The following is a 20,716-nucleotide window of genomic DNA, read 5'->3' on the forward strand; positions in this document are numbered from 1 at the left end:
ATCCAACAATCAGTGTCAATATTGTTTCAAAGGAAATCACAAAACACTGTACAGTAACACTATCTATCATCATTTCTTTTCATGAAAGGGGCATATTATCACAGGATGCACTGATTTGCCAATATATTTTATTGTTTTACTTCTCACTATCCTCCCATTTTACAGGTTCAATAAAAAGTAACACAAGTCTATCTTTCACACTGACAAGTGAAGATGGTCTGTGTGCTTAATCCTGAAAACACCCCTGGGAAGCCTCAGAGCTTGACAGCTTGTAGTCCAGCATTCCTTAAAAATGCATTTCTTGCAGACATTTAACGTACAGCATGGCCAGACTCTTTGATGAAGTACAGTATGCTAATACTGTAGGAGTTGATTTGTCAATCGAGAATGTTTCAAGCAGCAGCTTTCTTCAAAATGTCAACGAATTAAAGAGAGGAAAGCTGAATCCAGTCATGACATTTCAGGAGCTTTGTATCAGTTTGAACTGGTGTGGTCCTTCAGTGTAGTAGAGGCGACTCCATATCCTCTGACTTGTCCTTAGAGCATGAAACTAATCGACACATGTCATGCTCTGAATCGAATCTAGGAATCGAAATCAGGCAATAATTTACAATTTTAGGATTAAAGGGTTGATGATGATACAATTTAAAATGTATACAGGACGATTCACAATTCACAGGACGTACTTCTGAGAGGTGTTGGTTGTCACTCTAGGTGAAGACAGGTAAGGGACAACTAGTATTAAAAGGATCTAATAGTGCAACTATTATAGTGGTACATCATCCATGTGAAAGACAACATGCAAGTGCTAGCTATAGACTATTCATGTGTACAGTATGAAGACTTGGAGACTTGTGGAGGTCAAAAAGATAGTACTTGAACGTTTTACGGTTTGAGCACAACCTACGGTGCTGTAAACTGTAACTGAATCGCTTTACAGTAACACCATGGTGAAAAATAAACAGAAAAGTAAGGGATACAGAAATGACTTCCAGTAGGCACTATGAGATTATACACTAGACAAAATGGCACCCCCTGGATGATACACACATTAAAAAATATGAAACCAAGTGTGACGAGTCTGTACCTCCAAGTGTACAAGTTTCCAAGTGTGACTAGTCTATACCTCCAAGTGTACCTTCAAGTGTACTGCCAAGTGAACATTCAAGTGAACATTCAAGTATACTTCCAAGTGTGTATAGTCTGTGCCTCCAAGTATACCTTCAAGTGTACTTCCAAGTGTGAATATTCTGTGCCTCCAGGAGTACTTTCAAGTGTATTTCAAAGTGTGACTAGTCTATACCTCCAAGTGTACCTTCAAGTGTACTTCCAAGTGAACATTCAAGTGTACCTTCAAGTGTACTTCCAAGTGTGTATAGTCTGTACCTCAAGTGTATTTAGAGCTTGGAGTCAAGTGTACCGGTGATGTGGCCGAGTGGATAAAGGCAGTAGGAATTGAAGCAATGAGGCTTAGTGATCGGGAGGTTCGAGGTTCGATCGCCGGCCGGGTCATAGTAAGGTGGGTTTTATCATCCAAGAGCAATCTACAATTTTTCCATCTGAATTGACTTTCTAAATTGAAAAAATTCCAAATTTGAGTTAAAATGTTGAATTGTAAGCCGCCCGACATGAAAGCCCTTGCGAACTATTCCCATATTCGTGTTCACTTAAATGTCATAAAAATATCTGCCTGATTATTAATATGCTTATTATTATACTTCTAGGTACATACCTTAACTAGGCTCTGTTGGACAAGTCTGAAAAGCATGTCACTAAAAGTTACCTTCATACTGTATTAAAACTACAAAGTAAACTGAATAGCCTTCTATTACTATCTACTGTATGAACATTATGGTATAAATATCTATAAACACCTGCCAAAAGACTAACAAACTGTGAATCGACACAGCCATACAACAAACATAAATTACCACCCCTAGGGAACAACTGCAATGTAGAATTATTCCTTCTCATATTACATTATGTGTGTATACATAAGGAATTGCACAGGAAGAACTTGCAATGTAGAGACCTAATGTTACCATAAAAATGCTTGTGAACATGACATGTGCAGGTCTACTTTCGGATTCAGTATGACAGTGTTCATTCCATCAGTACATGGAGATGCACCCATTGATTACATTATGTTTATGTGACCATGCTATATAATTAACTGATGTTCTCATGTTAAATGCTGATTGAATGTCATATTGAATGTCAAAACCTTGCAGACAGGCTTCCTACATCTCTTGACAAAAACTCTGAAAATTGTTATGAATGTTGAGATATGGCAGCAACAGGGTGGATCGCAACATTATGGCGCAGGGTATGATGGAATTTTTTTACTCTTCTTTATAATTTTTCAAAGAATTATTAATACTTTGAGGATTTGAGAAATATAATATTCTTACAAATCCAGATGCATAATTTTGATGAAGTCAACACTCCAGAGTGTATACATGTGTACCTGCACAAATATTTCAAATAACTGTATATATACTTCACATTTCAAGAAGAAAGTTTTTTTTTAAAAATTAGAAAAGTAAAATAACTTGCTCTTAAAAAAATATTCCAAAGAATATTCAAACAATTATTTCAAGTTTGAATCATTAAAGATGTACACAGAGAAGGGGTTTCTAAATTAGCTGTGTGTGTGGTATATATATTTGTCTTCCCTATTTGTATGTACAATATAATATGGTGTGCCATTGTCCAGAAAATATGCTAAGGAAAATATTACACTAATGCCCACTGTAGATACTTAAGGAAGACCAAACATGATAAAACACATGCAAACGTTTAATCTACATACTGCTGTACACAGTCTATTTCATCAAGGCTTACCAAACATTACCATGAGGCATTTCACAGGTAGGTGGCCGTAGTAACTTTAAAGCAGCTTTTTGAGTTGGGAATTCCGTCAAATTTGATTTTGATTGATTTTACGATGCAATTTGAGACTAAAAATCTCCTTCAAAATACAGCTCATTAGCTTCACTTGCAACGTTTCAGATATTGAACAAAAAAGGTAAAACATTTTGAAGGTTTCCAACTTGCTTTCTGCATGTGATTACATTTTAAACTCATGGAAATAGATATAAATTGTCTCTAGTTTGGAATTTCCCTTCTAGGTGTTATTGCAGATTGCAAGGTTATGTCAGATAAAATGAGAGGATATTCCACTGGGTACGACAAGGTAGAACAAAGTGCATATGTTTTAGGAGACAGGTCAGAAATGAATAAGATAAACTCTATAGACCTAAAACTACACAATGAGATTGTTCTTGGATTACAAACATCAAGTTAAATACCTCAGTATCTCTTTTAAGATTCATTGACAGTAAAATATCAATGTCTACATTTTTAATCACTTCTAGCTTGGTGGCTAACAGATTGTAAAGTAAAGAGAGGGAACTCCACTGAATTTGACTACACAGTATCAAGTTTCAACTAGTGAGATCGTTCTTAGATTTTAACTCCATCTCTAGAGCTCTGAGAGACAACTAATACATATATCACTAATATACACACACATGTGCTCAAGACATTATCCGCAATCAGTGTGTTGTAGAATTTTGTTAATTACTTTTTACCTCCTACGTATAGCAATTAATACTGAATTATATATCAACCAACCGGCGATCCTCGGTGGAAGAGAAGTCAAATGAAGTCAGAATTACACAAAGAAGATCAACTTGGAAGATAAAATATGTTTGAATAAAATATTACAGATCATGCATTATACACCTATCAGACAACACTGTATTAATGAGGAGACCTTTCCCTGCATTTTCACCTGAATAAGAGATAGTGCACATATATATAGATTGGTTAATAACTCACACATCTTATCCATTACAATTATTCGTACAGTATTTCGAAACTGCAATCAATGCATTGCACTTTTAAAACTTGTACACTAAGTCTGTGACTAGCCACAAGTGACAAATCTTGCAGATAAACTGTAGGAAAGGTTCGCAAAAGTTTGTTTCATCTAATGAATGTCGCTACATACTGTAGCTGTACCACATCCCTGGAATAATTTAACTCATTATATACGAATAGCTTAGCAGGATCCTAGATGGCCAAATTGCAACACAGCAGAAACAGTATAATGCAAGATAGCAGTTTGTGTTCAAACAGAACTTTAGCATTAAAATTGTTACCATAGTTACAGATACACAAATTTGTCCAGATTTCTCATAAAATATGCAAAATAGATGCAGAATATTGTTCCTTCCAACCACCATTAAATTTCCTATGTCAAACGTGAATAGTTTAGTTTACTAAAGTTACTCAGGGGATAAAAAAGAAATTTTTTCTTTTTATGAAAAGTCCTCTCTTTTTTCAGCTGTTGAAGCTTAACAAAATTGAACTAGCACAATGCAATGAAAATTTTCTATGTACAGTGGGACACGGTCCTTAAAGTGGTAGCAGATCACATAGTTTGGAAAGTATTATATGACATGCTGACCATGTTCTCTATACCTTATGTGTGCAATTTTGTTCCCAATATGCGTGTAATCAAATTAAAACTTTAATGCAACTGGTGCCCAGGTACAGTATTGTAACAAATCAAAGATAAGACAAATTCAAAGTCGTGATTTGGTTCTGCTCTGACATACTCAGCATATAAGCAATTAGGACCAAAAGAAATCATTCTGATTAACCACGATGTATCTGACTTTGTTTCTTCAATGGAATACTTGAGTAGTAGAATTAAACGGAAAAGCATCTTACCATATAAATAACCCAGAAAGTTAACTGGCATAGTGGTTCCTTGCCACATTTCAATCAAGAAAATTGCACTGTAACACTGCACACAATATTTGGAGCATTGGTACATTACTTACTTGAAGTAATCAGCAATGTTCTTGCACTAATGCACTTCATGAATACCTTGGAATTATCATGTTTACCAAGTTTTCAGACTTAAACCTGTTAGTTACCCAAATGGCCTTTCACCCCAACCAATTTCCACAGGGTTCTTGTACTCTTCAAGGGTGATTTACATGTTTACCAAGTATGAACTACACCACAATTTGCATTGTCATTATCAAGCTTACAAGCTCTTCAGGTCTACTTAGACCTCTGTTGATCTCAAATGAACATCGATCTCCACCAGTTTCAGCTGGCATCTTGTACCCACTACTTTGGGTGTACACACCAAGTTTAAAGTTCATCAAAGCTTTCTGCTTGCAATTATTACTTTTTGACAAAGGTTTTCATACTTTGACCTATGTTGACATCAAATGACCTTTGACCTACACAAAGGTCAATGCGTTTCTTTGTATTCAACAGAGTGTGATTTTACACATGTAATTTTGCAATAACTCTACAAGGTTTTCATACTTTGACCTCAAACAAACATTGACCTCCAACAATTTCTACAGTGGTCTTTAAATTTTATGTTGTTTTCCAATGCCTTTCTGTGAGAGCATTCACTGTTACTCATTTCGAAACTTCCCTATCATACAAAGCTAGTCTAACACAACTCTTGCATGAACCCTTTTACTTTAGTTAACAGATAGACTTTGCTGTGTCGATCCATGTAACACAGTGTACCACACAAACTGCCTCCGAAATATGTCCAGACCAATTTACAAACATCCATGGCATCTTGAAAATGTATGAGAGTGCAGTGAATCTATGAATAGACAAATGCATCACCTGTCCACTATATGAAACTTCAAGGTCAACGAACAGACTTTTAATTGCCTTAATACTAGAAGGTCAATTTACTGAGGTTCCTTTTTTTCTCCTCTTCTTTTAACTGCAAAACAAGGAAAAGATCCCCCCCCCCCAAGCCCCCCTTCAGCTCTTTAAAACTCTTTAATCATTAACCTAAAAAGAAGAATTGAATTCATACTAATACAGTCTGTGATTTAACAGTAGGGTTATGAACATCATCCTACAGAGGTTAGTGCAGTCACACACACTGTGCAACGACCTTGTCTCACCATGTAAAAGTATATTTGGCAACACATTAAAAGCACATTAATGTTTAATTGAAGCGACACAGTCAAATGTCTAAACTGAAGTAGAGAACCACAAGAACGTGTCGTGCACATGATACTCAAAGACGAAAAAAACATTCTCAGAATGTATTGATCAAGTTCTTCCCACTGAGGCCCAGAGTAGGGGACATTTATTTTTGGATATCATAATTTACTGCACCAGTACTGTACAACACACAGTACAATGCTAATGTTTGAGTCTCTGAAACCTTATATAACATAGTTTCGCTGTTTATTGTTCAAATCATACAACATATTGTTAGGACTTGTTTGAAAAGCAACTGTATCGAATTACAAAGATAATAACAGCAGACCTGGAAACAATCTGATGGCAAGGATAGTACGCGGATAGTACGGTCACGGAAACACTGCCTAAGACAGATGCAGATTGAATAACATGCAATGCAAATAGACTGTCGTGACCTAGTTTTTGCGATCACTGTCAAGACCGATAGTCCTACGACCGACTCCCTGACACTACGACTGATGAACACACACTGAACGACAGTTTTCTTTTTATAAGCCTGTGCTGGTTCGGGTCATATGCAAACTTATTTCCCAGTGACTGTCTACTGTACATTTGCTAAAACCGGGCAGTTGTAGTCGTGCATCATCGCACACAGCATGACTGAAGCTAATTGCCAGTCTGGAACAGGCAACACGATGACTTGGTCAGAGAAAAGCGGACGCGATTTATTCGATCAGTTTACAAGACATTAGTACACACAAAATCATGCTCAACTATACACGATTAATATAGAGGTCTCTACATGTTTACAATCCATGATTATAGATCTAAATGTTACAACAGTTCCATTTGAGTGGGGTGACTGGGGTCACATTCAGTCTGTCCAGTGTGCAGCCAGCTGAAAATGCTAAACACTGACAGTAAGTGTCAAATGTGTCACAAAATCTTATTGCATTGCTTCAGGCAGACACAGAGATACTGTAGACCATGTAATCTCTTATAGGAACTTCCAAAGAAAAAAAAAGAGACTTTGAATACTTTGGTCTGCTCATGATACTCAAATTGCAAAGTGGAATTAAAAGGTGTCAAACTGTGCAAGAAAGCTAACTACTCCAACCATGTACAATTTTTACATTATAATTAGAATACAAACAAAATATTGACTGGAACTGATTGTTAACAACTATGAACAATTAAGTTCAGAGTTCTTACTGAATAGGCATACTGTCACTGAGTAGGATTAGCCAAAAACAAATTTTGCAGTTTTCACTGAATTTGGTGATATTCATTTTTGTGTCCAGAGAACAATGGCCAAGAATAGACTCTTTCATAGTTTTCATTTTTATTGTTGTTGTTGTCATCTTGTTGATAACTGTGAATTGTTGTAGCCACAGGTTTGAAACATTCTGGTGATATCTTCAGAATTTGAAATAACTCCTTCAGTTAAAGAAATTTTTGAACTGAAAACTGCCAACAATTTACCAGCTTTTGCGAACACAGCCTTAGTGTACACGATTGAAAATACACAAGCTGCCATGGCATATAGAGTAATAACACAACACAAATTAATATTACACGTGTACAGTATGTGAAACAGTAGTCCTGCTTTGACACAAATGTCTAAACCTTAGGACCAGCTCATGTTTCAATATCATTTATGCTGCCATAGTATCAATATGCAAGTTAATCACAAGCAAGATCAGAAGCACTTCAACACATAACATAAAACTTTGTCAACTGACAATGGTGGAGATAAAAAGTTTAGCTTTCCTTCAATCTCCCCCCCCCCCCAATCAACAAGTTTAATTCTAATATACACCAACTGACGTAACAAATTAACAATTTCTTTCCATGTGTGATTTAAGCTTTTGTTTGCCAAATAGGAAATTTTGATTATGACACAAAGCAGTCACACATGAGAATGCTCATGTATTCTTGACTATAATACAATTATCAAATTTAGCTCTGAAAATCTAAATTTGTTTCACAATTTGAAAGATTGGGAAAACTGTTGATTGTGCCTGGCAGAAAACTTGCCTTTCAAAATTCTAAAGCCTTAAATCATTTTTTTTTCAATTTACAATTTTACAAACAGCTTAAAGTGCCAATGAGTGTTCTAAAATAAACTTGGACCACTGTCTTTGTTATTATTAGCTGTGAGTAAATGTTAGGAATTGCTACCTACTGTTATAAGATAAACATTCCCAACAAGCACATGATACAAATAAACAAGTTTTGGTGTTATAATTGCAATGAAAACACAGACTGTTTATATCTGCTATCAAAGTTCTGTAAGCCTTCAGTGCCTGTACTGTACATATGAATATTTAGATTGAAAAGAAACTGACTCTTTGTTAAAGTTGTTCAACATTTTTATTATGACACTTACAAGTCAGTCTTTATATATGGAGAAAGACATCCGATTGCTTCACAGTCTCCTTCTCTAAGTATGGGAAGAGTTGTAGAAGTTTGTAATTCAAGTGCACATGGGATATCAAATTAATTTGCGAATACAAATCTTGTGTGGAAGATTTTTTTTACAGCTTGGACATTGAAGTACGTTCTACGACCGAGCGCAGCTTAATCTGGCCAGGTATTAATATCTAGAATTATAGTAAAAAGTAAAAAGTAGAGATAAAAAATTCCATGTAAAATGGACTGAAACTGTCGCACTCGCAGAAATACCATTCATAGAGATTGTATAGAGTAAATGGAGAGTCTCCTTGTCTATTAAGTGATTGATAAAATGAAAAGTAATAGCAACTGGTCTGATTATAAACATCACGAAAGTGACAGACTACAGTGTGTCCAGAGAAGCTTGGTGCCTCTGACATGAATGCACCCACATAAATTCCATATGCATACATTTACAAAGTACCTACGTTTAGACTTGCCATACTTGCCATATATTATAGTGTATTAGGGAATCTCAATTAGATTACGGCTGCTGCCAGACTACTGTATTACTTTGTGAATTTCTGTTTAGTCACTGTTATGGAATATATACAGTACACATCCATAGTAGAAACTTAATGGATCGGGTATTTCACAATTTGCTATATGGCAGAATGTATACAATTTACAACCCATTTGGAGAGTAAATTTAGCTTTGACAATGCTTTTAGGCGATAAAGTAAACATATAGTTAGGATGGATAGTTCTCACTTTGTGTCACTTTACAAGCCAGAAACGACATGGTGGCATCTAGAAAATTTGCAATTTAGCTGAAATCATAACGCAAAAGCAAATATATATATTTTTTTTTTATTGCAAAAGATTTTTTTTTTCTGACATTACAAAGAAGTTGAAATAATGTTAGCTACATTTTCAGTAGCAAAGAGGAGATACTAAAGAGACAAAACTAGAGAAGCAGTTTTTTTTTTTTTTAGGGGGGGGTCACAATAGTTCCTCAGATGATTGGTTTCATCTATATTACATTATGAACTCTTTCTGGGAAGTTGAACCGAAATTTTGAAAACAAATATTGCCAACAATCAGTATTAAAATGAATCCACAACAGAGGCCTGGGCAAGGGCAAAGGCAAAGAATATGGTAGGTAGAAATTAGGAAGATTGTAATCCCTTGTTACGACTGACTAGACAGGAAACTGATGAGAAATGTATACATAATATAATATACAGGTTTGTATTCAGATGATGACTGTACATTAAAGTTCAGTCACTGTATGTTTACAACAAAACATAACTCTCTTTCTTCATAACTTCGCAGCCAATTTTTTACTTCACAATTGGATGAATCAGATCAGGAATACAAAACATTCATAAATATTGTGTAAATTTCACAAGATTGTGTAAGATTTCAGCTATATAATACATAATGGTATGTATATATAGTGCTGAAACCCTTCACAATCAAGGATAGAGATCTATATGCAAGCATGGTGACTAATAAAGTAAAAGAATCATATGAAATAAATTTGACAACAAAATTTGTCAATGTGTTTCTGTGATGTTACACAGGTTTGTTTGCTTCTAGATATTTCCCTTTGGATGCAAAAAGTAACAACTTGAATATCTCGGGCACAATTTATTGGGGGGGGGGAATGCAAATTTCACAAGGGTGCTTGGATGGATCATGTTCCCCTTTTACATCATGGACATATATGCACATATATATACTTTGCAGAAACAGAAATATCTCGGTAAAAACCGTCACTGTTCTGTTTCTGGAAGCACAGTTTAAATTAACATTTTAATCATAAATCCCACATCAGTGTAACAGTGACTGCATCTCTTGCTATGAGTATTTTACGGGGAATGTTCATAAAAACAGAGAGACTGTGATATAAGATGCTGTAATGCTGAATGTGTTGCAGATGAGTTTCAAACAGCTGTGTATGAAAGCTGATGAATGTGAGTCAATTCACACCATCACAGACATAATAGTCATATAGGGGATTTCCTAACCATTTAAATATCAATTGTTCTACTAGTGTTTGCCAAATCTCCATTCACAGTGTACAGGTAGATTTGTGATTTCCATCACAGATTTTTCTTTGGGTAATATTCCTATGCTTTTTTTCTTACTACTCAAATGGCCTCCCCTTTGAAGGAAACAACAAATCGATGAAAACTTACTTGCTTTAGTTGTGAATAGTGGTGCATTAAACAACTAAATATCAAAGCTGCCTTTCAGATATATAACTGGAAGTATTTGTGCTAGGCACTGATAAAGGATGTAATGGATCTTTCCCAAAAATAGCTGTTAAAATATTCATTAATTCTACCTGAGTTAGAACTGAAAACTTTGCTATACATAAAAGTTAACATAAAGCTGAGAAAAGCATATGCCAAATTTTGCAATGATTCTCATATGAAGAGCAAAGATATTTGAAAGAATCATATTTCAAGGTTTTTGGTTTTAACTTGCAATTTCCTGGAAAAATTGATCATCATACTGAAAAGAGTGTGAAAGAATGAGAATTTATAATCACCAACTGTTGCTCTGACTCCAACATCTATTAAAATTACTGAATCATAAATAAAATTAAACAAGAATAACATGACTGTTGGAAGGAAAAAAATCTCTTTCCTACACCCAGATTTAATGCAAAGTCTTTCTGACTGTTTACAATTATTGTAAACATATTAGAAAAAAACACCGGAGGATGGCATTAAAGCTTATAAAGATATTTGTACTAGTAAGAAAAATCTGCAGGTAATGGCATGTAAATGTTTCTATCAAGATAAAGCATACTTCAAGGTTGGCCCATTAATGCAAAGATAAGTGGCTGGAGACTAACCATGATCTGCTGCAGAATAAACACTCACCTGCTACAGTATGCACTGACGCCCATATTAACTGCCACACTGAGACTTTACGTACAGTATAACACTACGAGGATATTAAACGATGTGTAAAGTTTAAAGAGAATACTTACTATGTACCAACACAAATTAATACCCTGTTTGGAAATGTTTCAAGTGCAATAGAATGATGCACGCATTAACTTATGGAACGTTTATGTCCAGGAAGTTGAGTTGGAACTACAAACTCACTATTATCCTGGTTGACATGAAATTGCTATACTGTATAAGGACTAACTACGTATAACCCATTCACAACACATATCAACACTCAGTGGTAAGTAAACTTGCACAGAATAATTTGAGGGGCTTCATATGTACTTGTTCATCCAATTACAAACCAAGTTCCATAGAACAACAAAAGGTACAGTAACTGCATTCAGTTTTACAGCATTCAATGCAACAATGGATTTGAAAATGAATTTAAAGGATGGCTAACCTCTATGTGCAACAAAGCACTCAAGATGTGAAAACATGCTCTGTGTATTGTTAATGTAAACAATAACATATAGAGTTGCAATGAACTACTTGATTATCAACAAACAACTACAAATAAATGGCTCTGAAATTGTCTATTTGTTAATGATGTTTAGGTCACACTTTCAAGCAGTATTGTCAAGATCATGAACATCTGTCTTACTAACCCCTTGTGAATACTTGGCAATTTAAGAGTTTCTCTTTTAAGTTGTTCTGTGCCAAAACAGTTGATTCAACTCACAACATGAAAATACTCAAGTGAAAGTTACTCAAACTTTAATCAAACTCAAGCTGGGAAGGTATCCCTTTAAACATTTTAAAAATTTAAAACAACTTGTTTCATTGCTTAAAATTTTTCATTGATTGGGGACCTGTTGTGGAAGTTCAGTGGTTTCTGTAAAGAGATGTACGTAAAAGTTAGAGGGCCAGACATATTTCAGTTCATTTAAGAGTTAAGGAGTCTGAAACATATCAGTGACAAATAGTATTCTGACTGAGATAAACCATCAACACTCTGTACAGTACAACAGCAGCATTACACAATTAATTGAAAACCTGTTACGATATTAATGCGTTCAGCGCTTGCTTTCTCTAACTATATAAGACTCTTGATTATTAATATCTTGTAAGCCAAATGCCAATAGATAAAGTGCCAATCTACATTGTAAAAACTGAGATGTTAAGGATTAGCAGGTGAATAGAGTCATCTTGTCTGTTCTAGTTTAGCTTTGTACTAGATCATCTTATCAGTGTAAACTTTGGTGTAAAGGAGTATGTCTGACGCGTGATTGTTTCATTACATGTAGTGTAACTTGAGCATTGCTATGAGTTCATTACCCTCAACATTACAAGTAAGCATGTTGACAGTTAAAACCTCAAAAGAAATGGAATCACCTTACTTTGGCTAAGACTAGTAAAGTGTATGAACTGTGTATCAAGCAAACCAAATTTAAGTGATTGCAACTATGGGCTTTAGTGCTTATTGCAATTAAAACCAAACTACTCCCTTTTTTTCAAGAATTACCAAACTAGAGCTAGAGCATAACAAAACATTATGAAGATGTTTGGCAAATGGACAGTTGGTTATACACATAATGTACAACTTCCACACTGGTTGTCATAATGCCACAGGATCTAAATAGACAACACTGTAACTAGCCAATCTGACATGTTCAAATTTCACCACTGTGCATTATATTAACTAGGCTCTCTATGAGTTTATTGCACACCTTGGAGAGTGACTTCTAAAACATGTAATACACTGTTAGCCATCGCAAAGCAACTTGCACCATAAACCAAAGCCTATTAAAGTGCAACAAAAATTATCATGAGTGAGGATTTCAGAAGACGCAAGGCCACAAACTACTCAAAAGAATTTTTGGGACATTGCATGTATACAGTAGACTGGCTTGATGACATTGCATGTATACAGTAGACTGGCTTGATGACAAACTCTACAGTAGGCAGTGAGCAGTCGCCATGTCAGCGTTATGTTCATCAAGTCATAGAACATTTATAAGGATCTGTCACATAGCAGCATCCACTACAGAACCAGATGGTATCTTCTTACCGTGTGGAGCAGCTGTCCAAGTATTAACAGTGAGAGACACACATTTGTTAAAAGAACATAGAGCCATGTGCAGTACATCTGGCTATTCTTATTAATCTTCAGTACATGATCAAGATTTCAAGAAATTTAGAGACTCAGTTTATGTTTCTTACTAAAGAACAGCATACGACTTTTATAACTTTTGCAAGTCTATAATTTCATTCTATTCTGGGGCAGAAACTGTAAGACTAAGAATCTAGCATACAGTAGATTGATAATCTTCCATTTAATGGTATGTATTAAGTATATATACATGCTTTTACATTCCTCTGCTGCTGACTTTGCTACATTAGCATGATCAAACTTCTTTCAAAAATTTTGTAAGAATGTCTCCTTCTAAAAGTTATACGACTTTTTTAATAGAACTTTTTGCAACTATTCCTGTCAGTGTTTAACGTTTAACATTCCAATATTCTACAAAGTGTAGTGTTAAAGCTATTTCTATTCCCTTAATTGTGAAGAAAGGTACAGTACCTCAAATTTAAGTTTGTTGTATTGCATGGCATACCACTGTATATGTGAGACCAAGTCTACCATTTCCTTGTGGGCAAAAAATTTAACAGGTGACATTCCATCTTAGAACAAAACAAAGCTTAGTAAAAATGTATAGGGAAAAAAAACCTTTGTGTGCACGCCCCATGGACAGTTTAGGGTCGGTAGCATTTTACTTAACTCAACTTTCAACTTCAAAGGACCAACAATACTACTTAGCTGGATTGTGGCTTCTTTTTTTTTAACTATCTCTATGGCCAATCACACACTCCTAACCCTATAGTATGCTGCCTTAAACCACAAGTTTGGAAAAGAAGTATGACAAAGATAGTTTTTCTCCTCTACCCTAACAACTTTCAAGGAAAACTATTTGATAGCTAATACAAAACTTGCAAACTTGCGATTGGTCCAAATCAGTTTCTAGGTATAACTTTGTTACAATTAAACCATTCACAACATAGCTTAAGAGTGTACGAAGAAGAGTGCACCTGATTGGATGTATAAGTTGTGCAATATGTTCCTCATGTTGGTTTACTGTGTACAGCACAGCTACGAGCACAGTTCCCGACCAAGTACGATGTATCACAAAAGTGAGTTAGTTTGATTGAATAATCTAGGATGTCTTCCAAGGATTTATATTCCTTTTTCAAAAGATAAAAAAATATATAGATAAGGAAACATACAGTACGTAACAGAACAAACAAGTTGTTGTAAGGCTTCGACTTTAAAGGAAACTTAAGTTACTTGTAATGTTAGGCCTAGAACTCAAACTAACATTAATAACACTACTACTAACATTAGCGGCGAAGAAGATCAAGACGAGCCGGTGATAGAGAAGGTTAATGTTAGTAGTAGTGGAAACACAGCAAGTAGACCTAAGGTCCTTAGTACTACTTGTAGTTGTACTGGTAGTAGTAGCGCCACAGTTTCGACAAGAAAGAAAACTGACAAATTTCAAACAAAGTAGTTGCGTCTTTGGCCACGGCTAGTTTACGAAAATGGTGAAATGTTTTGCACATCATGTAAGTTAGATTAACCGATGATACTTCAAACTTTGTTGGGAACGTGAGTAAAGACTTCAAAACTAGTGCTTTACGTAAAGTTGACCCTCATTTCAGTAGAGGGTCCTCATTACCGTGAGTTTGAGTATGAACAGGCCTTTATGAAATGGAGGAGTGATAAAGAAAGATATAGTGGTATAAATTTTGAATATATTGAGAAACTTAACACAATTGTATTGCTTCACTATTTCCTCAAATGACGCTGGTTTCGGAACGTTATACTTCCCGAGGGTAAAAAAATCAAATCCCCTCTTTATGTTACAAATCCCCCCCAAAAAAAAACACATATATGAGGGGAATTCCCCCCTGGATTCATTTTTGTATTGCTAACACTGTGTCTATGTCATGAGAAACAAAATAAGTATAACTGAAATCTGCTACACACAATTTTTATGATAAGTTATTTCTTGGATGGATGATACAGTGAAAACTATCAATGTGGTTGGCTGGTCTGCGTACACAATGAAATGCATGATAAAAGCCAGAAGGCTAGCCCTTCAATTGGCTAAGGCCTATGCACGAAGGACAGACAGGCCTCTAGGCTAGCCTAGCCTACAAGCAACTAATGGGAGCCTAACATTAGGCCCTTAGTAAGTTAGTAGGCTTATGATGGCTAGGCTAGGCTTAACTTCAGGCTGGCCTAGCAATAGTATAGCTATATAATGTAACTATGGTGGGAACTGTCACCTGATCGTCAGTTCAATTAGGATCATTGGTTATATACAGTAAGTAATGCACTGGTGCTTATTTACATGTCTATTAATTAACAACCCCCCAACACATGAAAGTAGTAATTATCCCATCCTTTCATAGAATTAATTATACAACTAATTTGCAGCATAAATAACAGAATGTACCATCTTACATCTTAATTGGGTTTTTTTTGGGGGGGGGGGGAGGACCCAAAGAAATGGAGATCTCCATTTCTGTGGGAACACTCCATGACCATCTACACTGGAGTCAGCTTCAACAACTTGACAATTACCCCTCCAGAGTGTTTACAAGTAATAATGACAATTTTATTTCAATTTTGAGAGGTTCTCTCCTTGGTCTTGTACACAATATGTGATTCTTAGACACAAATACTTTCCTCTATGGCTTAATCAGTCTCTCTGTTCACTGATAGTAATCAGGTGAAAAGCAAGCACACCATGCTTATTCAACTGATGATGGATAATTAGTCAAAACCGATAAGTATTGGCCCAGCTACCCTAAACTAGTTGGCTAAGGTGGGTGTTGTTAACGTTAGATTGGAATAGGCTGAACTGATAGAAGCTGGTTTTAACTTCACAATTTTGGAGTAAGATTGGACATAGCTTAACATCAGGCCTACCGTTAGGCCTACCAAATACCACTTACTGTTACAAGTATAGTCAGTATTGCGAAGTTCGCCATACTGCGAAGTTCGGGCACCCTAAGAAATACACGATTTTCACAATGAAAACCTACAGGAAGAGCCAAATTTCACCAAAAAGTACGAAGCTACAGTTATTTTCTCTCCAAAATGACCCGTGTGCAAGAAATTACTTACATATTTGTCAATAAAATGACGAAGATCTATGAAGTCTAATTATAATTACTGAAAGAGCAACAGCGCCACCAATTTTTACCAGCGCCACACTGTAGGTTGCGTGACCGAAATTCGCAATACTCGAGCAAAGAATACCAGTTCCACAATCACGAAGAATCTTCTTGGAATACAACGTGAAAACAGTTTGCAGGAAAGAAAATTTGGCCGTGTATCGTACTATAACAAAATTCTCCCACCATATGAAGTATATTTTCTGGTGATTTAGACCAGAAGATTTAGTTTTGGGGTGTTTTAAGTCTTAAGTGGGCGAACTTCGAAGTCACCATCCTTGTAGTAGTGAGTACGGTAGAATATGGTAATTGTGCGTTTTCCCTAATTTCACACATGTGTTGAAGTTTGCTGTATAATTCCACTAAATAACTGAATTATAACAAATAATGCGAATTAAGGGACAAGTATAATTGATGTAGGCCTATTCTACCATACCAGGCTAGTTAGGGCCCAGCCATAACGATATTAACATTACTTTAGTCCTTTCTTACTTAGGCTAGTCTATTGTCTTTTCGTGGTTCTAACATCATATGCCAAACCATAACAGGCTAAGGAATCACAACTTTGCAAGTACTATCTTAACTAGTCAGGCTTCAGTGCACTAGGAGAAGGACTAGGAGGAAGTTAGGCGCAAATGTAGTTATTAATGAGTGTTGTTAGGCCTACTGTACAGTGCATACCTACAGTGTTAATATTATGGCCTAACGGAGATCTTTGGCTTTAGAGCTCACATTTCCCCTCGTTTTCACGTAATTAAAGCAAATCGGAAACTAATATATGAAAGGCTTGTATCTATTATTTTCAACAGTGTCATAAAAAAAAACTTCTTGTACAACTCAGTTGCTTTTCACTCACATTATCGGTAAATCCTCCTCTGAAGTGTTGCTAGCTTAGGCTGAGTGTTAGGCTCCCTCTCTCGTATCAAAATGTACATATATGTAGAGAGTGCAGTGGTACGGTGAACCAAACAAGCTTCGATACCAAGTTCAAAGGTCAAAGGTAGTCATGGTTTTTGAGCTTTCATCTCTTACCCCCTCATGTAGTTATAACTGTTTATGTAGACAGCCCGGTATACAAATAGGTGCGAAATATAAATGTTTCTCGATTAGTAGTTTAGTTCAGTTTAATTCAAATTGAAACAGATTTGGCAATTGCATTCATCTCCAAAGGGTACATATAAAAACTTTTATCTTTACACAGTTGTAACAGCTTTTGGAACCATGAAAGTTTTCCCATCCGCGGATCATCACATGCATGGGAATGTAGTAAAGAAACACATCCGACTGCATTGTCGAATAGATCTACTGGCTCTTTACTTCTTCTCCGGAGTTAATAACTAGCATGGCAACATGAGAGACGCTAAATGTCTCCACAAAGTCCATTTCTTATGATGTTCAAATATTTAGTAATTTATATTGAAAGTGATTCATTGCAATATCTTTAATAGTTGTGTACCGCTTCAGGGAAATCGGGCCCACGGGGACTGACTGATTTGTTCATCTGGCTTCGCCTACTTGTCTGCAACTTTCGTTTCTGGGGAGGCCCCCTGTACACGTCTTGATGAAGTAATTCCGGATGGGCAGACTACAATCACGCAACTACACCTGCCCAATAACTCTCTCCACCCAGTGCCACTTAGCCTGACATTTCCCAGAACCAGTACAATTCCCCAAAATTGAAACGAAATAAAGCGATTGGATGGTTGCTTTGCAGGCAGCTATCTAACTGGTGCATGGTTTGAACAGAACCCTACACCTGCTCACTCTACGTTTCAGTCCAATTAGACTGGAACTTATAGGTCTTGCATGAGTGCGGTACTTGGTTGTCAGTGAACATCACTAAGACGTCACTACTACCTTGCGCGCTCGAGTATTCACCCTAAGTCTCTATATTGTCGCTTTAAGAAGCTTCTGGTGCATGCTTTCATGCCTCCCTTCACACCAACATTTTCAAGTCAATATTTGTGATTGTGTTAGACTAGCTTATCCAGATTTTGCGGTAAACGCACGTTACCGTAGTAACATATAGAGTTGCAGACCCTACCAAAGTTGCTTGGGAATACTAAACAATTATTGGGGTGTTACTAAAACGAATGACAATTGCGTTACACATAACGAATGACAATATGTTGTACACACTAAAAAATTGCGTTGACTAAAACGAATGACAGTAATGACAGCACAGACATTTGCTTCAACCGGATATCACAGTTCAGACTTCGTGGGTATCTAGATCTAGTACGGACAAGATAAAAACGCACCTTATAGCCTAGCGAAATTGTAAGTCTGATTTTAAAAAGTAAATTTAACGTCATTTTTCCGATATTATTGTTAGAAACTAACAATACTATAATCTTGAAACGGCTTCAGTTATCTTTCTATATAAATCTACAGAGGTAAAAAGCACAGCACTCAAGCGCATTCTCACACAAAAACTTTCCCTGTGGTTTCTATCCGTAAATTACACCAAAACCCTACAACCACGTAACATGCGTTTTTCCTCAAATCATTTTTGCGCAGAAAACCAATAACCGCATTTACTCCACTCCGTTAATCATTCTATCTCTTCTCAACACTGTCCTTCGTTGTCATTCGTTGTCATTCGCTGTCATTCGCTGTCATTCGCTGTCATTCGCTGTCATTCGCAAATGAAAATTAACCCTGTACAAAGTCAATTGTCATTCGGTCATTCGCTGTCATTCGTTTTAGTTTGTCCCCAATTATTGTATGCATATACTTATATGCAAAGATACTGTAGCTCCAGCGCATCGCTCCCTCCCAGATGTGGATGCATGAGAATATGTGGCCCTGGCATCGTTCAAACCGAGGTTCCATAAAGGTGGGTTCAAGTGGGTTCAAGTGTACACCCTACCCCAGGGATCCGCTCCTGCCTCATTATGTTGGTTGTGTGCTCGCAACTTCGGAATTGCTTATCGGGGTATACATACATGCACGCAGAGTATTAGCAAACACGTTTGCGATAGGGTAATACCGTAAATAAATGTTATGGGTCTTTGCGAAGCCGACATGCACTGTGAAACGAAACCAAATTGTTTATAGATACTTCAGGTACAAACCTTGTTCGTAGGCTAAACAAGGAATGACGCAAGTTGCTTAGAGTTTAGAATTACAACCTTATAGAATTTCAACTTTGCTTTCTGGCCGTGGGTATGCCATCCATGTATCAACAAAGTCAGTTTCATTAGTGCCAGTTTTCTCTTATGGCATCAGCAGCATCCGTTGTGTATGGAAATATGGGTCGAGTAGTATTGAATGTATCTATGTACAGCATATAAACCTACCTAGTTCAATAATCTTCACTATAGATCAATTTAAGTTGAAGAACAAATAAACGATAGAAACTATAAACCCAGTTTCGTGACGATTGCAACGGAATTCTAATTGAAAGTTTTCCCTATAGAATTCTTTACAAGAAGTCCACGATATAGCTTACTCTAAAGAAAGTCATGTCGTTTGTAGGTATATAATAGCCTGCATACCCATGGAAGTATCTTACGACGACGGCGATATATATATATATATATATATATATATATATATATATAATAAATATAATAAAGAGAAGTATAACAGACAGGCACAATAACAAGAATTATTATATAGACTACAGATAAAATCAATGAGACTTGTTGTAGTGACTGAGTAGTTTACCATCGTGGATAACACATTGGGCATAGACCGTGCGAAACCTATGCATATAATTTATTGAATACGAAATTTAAAAAAGACTTTCGCCCCTTTGATGTAAGTCTTTGACCCAGTGGAGCATGCACCTCTACTACCCCTCCCGTTGAATGAAAATCCGAAGTTTCGCCACCGCCTAGGAGAACACAGGTGGGCAGATTGGCGCCCTCCGAAAATTCTTCAACACTGCCCTCGGGACAAATTGCAATATCGGAGCAACCGAATTATAATCACCCGAAACAACCAAATTGTACTAGCCGACATTCTGAAAGGAAAAACGTACAATATGATTAAAAGAGCCTGTATATATAAGACCTTGTCGTCCCTGGGATACCGGGTTATTTCAACATAACAGATTGATAATGCTTATGTATAGAACTTCATGCTCTTTGATTTCCAATTGTTATTGTTTCATACGGGAGCAGGTACATCTTTGAATCATGTCTATTCCCTCGGAATTTGGGCACAAATTGAAAGTT

At 36.2% G+C, this 20,716-nt stretch overlaps 1 protein-coding gene across 5 annotated transcripts in view; it reads right to left on the reverse strand.

Moving 5' to 3' along the window:
- The window catches only part of LOC139971355 (serine/threonine-protein phosphatase 2A 56 kDa regulatory subunit epsilon isoform-like), a 96,790-nt gene extending 79,246 nt beyond the window's left edge, over positions 1-17,544 (reverse strand). For 3 of the 5 annotated variants that reach the window (XM_071977717.1, XM_071977720.1, XM_071977721.1), the window contains exon 1: positions 17,389-17,544. The gene's annotated coding sequence lies outside the window, so the exon portion shown is untranslated. Of the gene's footprint in view, positions 1-11,248; positions 11,358-11,386; positions 11,546-17,388 lie in introns of those variants that run through there. The other 2 variants (XM_071977718.1, XM_071977719.1) reach the window with 2 other exon arrangements.
- Between the last annotated feature and the right edge of the window lie 3,172 nt (positions 17,545-20,716).

This window comes from Apostichopus japonicus, chromosome 8, assembly GCF_037975245.1.
Source record: "Apostichopus japonicus isolate 1M-3 chromosome 8, ASM3797524v1, whole genome shotgun sequence".
Lineage (NCBI taxonomy): Eukaryota > Metazoa > Echinodermata > Holothuroidea > Aspidochirotida > Stichopodidae > Apostichopus > Apostichopus japonicus.